This window comes from Capsicum annuum, chromosome 8 (genome assembly GCF_002878395.1).
Source record: "Capsicum annuum cultivar UCD-10X-F1 chromosome 8, UCD10Xv1.1, whole genome shotgun sequence".
Classification (NCBI taxonomy): Eukaryota; Viridiplantae; Streptophyta; class Magnoliopsida; order Solanales; family Solanaceae; genus Capsicum; species Capsicum annuum.
Window position 1 is genome coordinate 84,888,406 of NC_061118.1, and position 7,356 is coordinate 84,895,761.

A 7,356-nucleotide genomic window follows, 5' to 3' on the forward strand; every position below is an offset into this window, starting at 1 on the left:
GGACTATATTTTTAGTGGTTGATGATGAAATGACCTAAATTTTTATGAAATATGTGTTTCTATATGATTTGACTATTTTACCCCTCCCCATGGTCGTGTCGTGGTATTTCTGGGGCGTGGGGATGATTGGCTCAGTTCCTGATGCATTTTTATGCCATTTATGTTATTTTTTTGTTTTTGGCAACTTTGAGAGCCTTATAGCTGATTTTAGTTGATATCTTTTGATCCGTGGGATGACAAAAATTATTTTGCCAGTAGATTCGAATCATCGATTTTAGGGTGGTAACATGGTTGGTTTTGCTTTGTGGCCTTTTAATCTCATTTTGAGCCTTGGCTTGAAAAATTGGGAGTTTGGATTTTGGAGGTGAACTTTATTAAAATGTATTTTTTCAAAAATCTAATATTGTTAAGTATGGAGCGTTGAATTTGATATGGTATCATAGTTTATTTGTAGTGAAGGGATTTTGAATGAATCCCGTGGGGTCCATAGAGACTTGGAATACACAAAGCCCCAGCTGGGGCACCCAAAATCACACTACTCCTATCATGATCGCGATTGGGCCTGCAGTCGATATCATTAAGGAATTTAAATGAGCCTATCAGTCTTTTCCCACTCTTTTAACATCTAAACTACGTCGTTTAACTTATTTAAAGGCTATATTTTTGGTCGATATTATCCTAAGGCCTCATTACTTAGAAAATAATTGCAGTTAGCTTAAACGACAGAGAAAGAGATGATTTTCTTTCCCCAAGGTAGAATTAGTGTTCTTCAACTTTTGTCCCCAATTTTAAATATTTCTTCAAGGTTTTAATATTTTGATATATGCTATTTTATCAATTGGTCTCCTTTCACGCACTGAGTCCCAAATTTAACTAGTTTACATGTCTTGAATGCATTCAAATACTGCATTATCTTTAGTTTTTGGATTATTTCCATCATTGAGCATTTCAGTAATCAGGGTCATTTATCTTTACATAGTACTTAGTATTGAGCATACAGGAGGATGAAGGCTTACCTGATAGTTAGTCTGTTACCTTTAGCAGAAATCCTTATGTCCCAGAACTATGGAACTACTTTAGTTTCTAAAGGGTAAACTGTTAGATCATGCTTCATCGCTTAGTCCTTTTGAACATTAGTTTACTGGATGCACCCTTGAAAAAGTCATGAACACCCTTCCAACTTAGGTTAAAGGTTGGACCTCGATAAGATCAAATTGGAGTTTATCAGTTATTAGTACCTCTCATACTCTATATCCTGCAATTCTGATTCAAATTCTTGCATAACTTTATATTCAGTTATTCATCTTATCATACAATACATGTCTATTACTTCTTTGCATCATTTTACCTTATTACATACATCATGTTCATCCTATAGTATTTATATCCAATCTAACATACTCAGTACATTAAGAGTATTGATCACATACTTCCATGTGTGCTATATTATCTCATAATATAGGTTTTGATGCTCAACATCTGAATCGCGCTTATTACGATTTCCTACTACAGCAACAATAATACTTTCTGAGTCCTCATTCTTCAAGGACTTGTATCAATATTCTATTCTACTTCATTTCAGTTTCAAATAGTTAGAGTAAGTTGGGAGCTTATCGAAACAACTGATCCTAGTAGAGGCTTTCAGACAGACTGTAGAGATTTAGTTTAATATTATCATTAGTGATTTCTATTCTGGTTTTACCCTTGATATTTGGTTTTGATTTTCAAAATCAGACTGTAGCTTCTACAAAGTGTTATTCAGTTTTATACAATATTCTTAGGGGTTGTTTGATAGAGTGTATAAGATAATACTGAATAGGGTGTATTAGAAATGCTAGGATTAGTAGTGCTGGGATTAGTAATACTGGGATTACTAATGCTGGGATTATTTGTTATGCAGTGTTTGGTTTGATGTATTGAAAACAATATGTATTGTTATATTTTAAAACGAATATTATTTGTTTACCAAAAATCCCTTGACATACAATAACTTTGTATATTTACTTTGCAAAGCTTTATTATTCTTTTTTTTTTTATAAAATCAGCAATATAACTATAGTAATAACTTATTTTGGAATTTTAAGATTTAATCATTCACTTGTAAAAAAATAATTTTGTTATCTTTTTTTTATTTTTTTTATTGTTTGCACTTTGTGGTGTTCTTAAGTTGGAGGAGATATGTGTAACTTTTGAATGAGACAATTGCATCGTTCTTAACATAGAATTGTGTTCCGTAAGGAGTTAAATATAAGCAATTTTTTTTTATTTGTGATACATCTACTTACAAAATTAAAGCTATATCCAATCATGCAATTTGTTTCGGGCTTAGACAAATAAGTATTTTCTAAGTTAATGAAGTAGTCTTTTTAATGATTAAAATTATTTAGAGGAATATTATCATCATGAAAATTGAAAAGAAATAACTCATATTGAAAAAAGTAAAACAAATTTTAAAAACATTTAAAAGAATTTAAGGGTATTTTTGTCTTTATTAATATTTATCCGTGGATTGTAATCCATGAATCACTAATCCAACCAAATTGGGTGTATTAGTTATACACCCTATAATACCATGTAGTATGTATAACTAATCCATGTATTAGTTATATATTGTTCCTTATTTGCTACCAAACATTGTATTAATTTATCCCACATTTTAATAATGGATTAGAAAAATAGTCCCTCTTACCAAACCACTCCTTAGTGTCATGTTAGGCTATGGGTTTACTTGGGGTCACTTGCGACTCTAATCATCATGTTACGACTACCGGTAGTTTGAGATAATGACACAAGTTTAGGTTGGTCAATATTTCTCCCATTATTTTGGGAGAGTGAGGTGTTAGACCAATGTTTTTGTCCACCCCATTGCCTATTAATATTTCTCCCACTATGATGATGCAGTGGTATGTTAATACACAATTGAATAATTCATTCTTGAGATACATAATTAGTTATTCCATTACATAATTCTTTTAAAACGAGTTTAGTTTTAGATAAAATGTTTATTAATTACTCCTCTTCCATAAAATTAGAATTTGTTATGATAAGTCTACTTTTTCTATAGGGTGATAAAACAAACTTTAATTCATTCCTTTTGGATATTCAATAAAAATTTATACTTGTGTCCTAGATTCCAACTTATCAGTATTCATTTTAGAACGTGTGCCAGGGAATCCTAAACCTGAATATGGTTTTGATTAGGCTTTCGCCCAGACAATAAATGTACTAATTTGGAAACAACCAAATTCAAAACATAGTGTTGCATTTCTAATGCATATCCTCAAAATGAATAAGATAAATCTAAATAACCTAACACTGGCATTATCATGTCCAAAAGAGGTACTGTTTCTTTCTAGCACACCTTTATTGTGGTGTTCCTAAAGTAGAAAATTAAGATGTAATCCATAATCTAATATGTATTTGATGAATTTCACAAAAAGTATTCACCACGACAATAATATCTTATTAATTTAATATGTTTATCATGCAGTTTCTCCATTTCCTCATTAAATTTGTTTGAATTTCCTAAAGCATTAAACGTACGATGTAATAGATAGACATATTTTTATTTTGAGTAAGGTAAAAAATTACTCAAAATAATCTTTTCCTTATATGTTCATTATCCCACAGAGATTAGAGTCAATTTAATTCCTACTTATCACTAGCTATATTTTCTTTGTCAAGAAAATGTCTCCTAGTCATTTCCCCTCTAAAATAGGATTCACATGTTGGTTTTTCCACCACTTTTTCTAGACCTATTTTCTAAGATCATAATGATACCTGTATTAGCTCACCAGTATGTAAGTCAAAAAATAGCTCAAAATGACACTAATAGAAAAAATGGAAGAAGGGAGACATAAGAGCAACAACAACAATAATAGCAACAAATAAAAATATATACATATAAGGATGCCATACAGGATAGGAGAGAGGAAAAAATAAATCAATATGTATCACTCTAAATCTTTGTATGGTTAGGAAAATAGCCAATATACCAAAAAGAGTGCTAGACATTGCGAAAATATAAGAAGTAGTCTCAGGATATACAAAATAAGACTACCACAAAAGCAGAAGGAGAAGGATCAACTCTGGACTCTTAAAGCTCACCAAAATCTCAGTTCAACAAGACAAATCGAGGTTTTCATCAAAGATGATGAATCTAATGAGGACTTTACTAGGGAAGAAGATACGCAGTATAGTATGAGTACCAAATCATGGGGTACTTCATATAAATCATAGGCATACTAGGCTCAATTACAACAATATTATAAATAAAGTGTAAATATATATACTAAAGATAATAAGTGAGGGTCAAAAATGGAGATAATGGGATACGCTAAGCAAATGTGGTAAATCAAATATAAGTAACTGAAAAGCAGAAATAAATGCCTAGCTATAACCTAATTGGACCCCCATAAGCCCAAAAAGCACAAATAAGGAGAAAATGAACCTAATCGAGCCTCCATAAGCACGGTGGATACAAACGATAAGTAATATAAATTTAAGGAAATGATATGATAGTAGTAAACATAAGATGATCCAGGATGAGCGATATCTATTTCATATAATCCTCCCCCAATCATAACCATAAATATTATTGTTCTTGATCATATTTGCAATCCAATATAAAAAAGAATAATGATAGTAGATGCTGGACTTAAATCAAAACTAACGGATAGTAAAATTTTAACAAATGCCAGACTCAAACCAAAACTATAAGTGGTAAACAGTATCCTAGGTACAAGTCTCAAACCATAACAATCAATAATAAATAGTAGGTGTCATACTCGAATAAAAACAAATAAATGGAACTAGAGTTCTAACTCATTTCAAGTCTATCTAGCTCTCTTTCCCCATTTTAGAAGGCCAATTTTTTTAAACCAGTGCAAAATTCCGTTAATTAAGTCGAAAACACGATTTAAGGGTAAAATGCCAACTTTCCAAATGTACCAAAGCTAACAAGTACACTATAGGAATTAAGGAAACCCAATCCTAAGTAACTATCTAACAAAATAGTTTGATAATTATTTCTGTAAAAAGGGATTCTATCCTATAACAGCCTACCATAAAAGGTTGACATTGCCTACTATAAGTCTGGAAAACTCAACCTAAGTCAAGCATCTATCAAAACCTAGACTAAGGCTTTTAAATTTAGTATGAAGGCGCTAAGTAAGCTAAATCAAGCTCTAATAGATAAGAAACTACCAACTTTAGGAAAAAATGACCAAAATCATCCCTACGGCCCCTTAACCACCTAAAATAAGCAAAAAATTAGTAAACAATTATTAGAACCATAAGAATCTACCCACATTAAAAAAATTACCACACTAATACCCTAACATATCAAATTTTAAAATAAGGATAAGCCTAGCCTATGTGGATGTTGCCAAAAGCATGCAACACGCTCTATAACAAAGCTTTACCCTTATGAGAAGTCTCCGACCACTACAATAATTTGAAAATAATATTGTAGGTGTCAAGAATATATCAACTACACTTATATTGAAAATTTACACTCTTGGACATAAATCAAGCTAAATATTAAATACTAGAGCCCACAAGTGAAATAGAGAATTGAGTTTGTCTCTATGTCCGTCCTAACTTAAAGATCACTTTCCCAAAATTGAAGTCAAAAACAGCCCCAAAATTGTCACAATTACAGATTAAAATCAAGAACTATTAACTCAAGATTAAATTTGGAACCTAAGGTGAAATGATCGCATAATGTTCACTTTAACATTGGCCAGCTAATCCCCACCTCAAATTATGCTTACCGACAAAATTTTTGATCTCCCAATATAAAATATGGTTCTAACAATTAGAAAAATCATGGCTGAAAATTAAGTAAGGGTTATTTATATAAAAAACCAACCATAGCCGTTTAAGTAGCTAAATAACCGCTTAGGTTGAAAAAGAGCGCTTAAGCACCATCCTCTAAACTAGCCAATTGTAGCTTATAAGGTTCTTAGCTGATAAAGTGGCTACTTGTTAAGCGATCTATAAGGTGCTTAAGTATCTGCGCCAAAAACATGGCACAATTAATTGTTGGGTAAGTCTAAGAAGACTCTGATCGAGTGCTTAGGATAACCTCATAAATCGTGCATGCAAAAAAACTACGCTACCATCCCAAATTTAGTATTTCAAACTCAATAGAACAATCAAGATTTTCATTTTAGGTCATTTTAACAAAATATTGGTCCTATATAGAAGTTTTAATTTTATCCAAATTCCAATAACTAGCCTAAAATGAACCAAGAAGCCTCTATACCCAAACCATGGGTCCTTCGAGCCTAAAATTGACATTTGGAGCTAACAAAATTATTTGAATTGCAATCTGAGGCTATTTACAAAAAGTTTTCTCCGAAGACCATTTTTTCACTTCTAGAGCTCCAATACGAGAAAATGACTCTAAAACCAAAAGTAATGTCAAATTGTAAAACTGTCAATCCCAACAAGTCATAAATAACAAATGGAAGCTATAAGATGGCTCTAAATATAGAAAAATCATGAAATTGAAGAAAATGACCTAGAGGTCATTATAATTATGCTTGCCCACACAATTTTGGAGCTCCCAATATCAAACATAGTGTTATAAAAATCAAGGATAAAAATAAAATAACAGCTATTTCTTTAAACCAGCAGCAGTAGGCGCTTACGCTTATACGACTAAATGACTACTTAAGTGGAAAAATGGAGCTCATGCAACCCCCTCCAAGATAGCCAGTTTTAGTTTAAGATGTGCTTAGTTACTAAAGTGGCTACTGGATAAGCGGCTACCATATAAAAGGTTACCGCATAAGTGGATACTTCTTAGGAAGTCTTTAAGTTTCTTAAGCATATGCACTAGCAACTTGGCACAACACATTTTGGCCAACTCCAAAAGGACTCTAATTGAGTGATTAGGATTCTTTTAAAACCCATGTATGCAAAAAAACTATGCTACCTGCCCAACATATGTGTTGAAAACTCAATAAAACTACCAAAATTTTCATCTGATATCATTTTGACAAAATATAGGACCCATACCCTAGGTTTCTATTTAACCAAATTCTAATCGATATCCTAAAATGATCCAAGAATCCTCGGTACCAAAACAATACATCCTTTTAGCCTAAAATTGAGATTTTAGAGCTAACAAAATTGTTAAAAGTGTATTCCGAGGCTATTTACTTAATGTTTTGGTCTGAGACCATTTTCATAACTCTTAAAGCTCCAATTTTGGTAAATGAATATAGAAATCAAAAGAACTATGTGGTAGCCAAACTATCAGTCCCATTATGTTATAACTAACTTGATGTAGCTATAGGAAGTATATCAATGCACAAAAAACATTTAAAAAAAGAAAATGATCTAGAG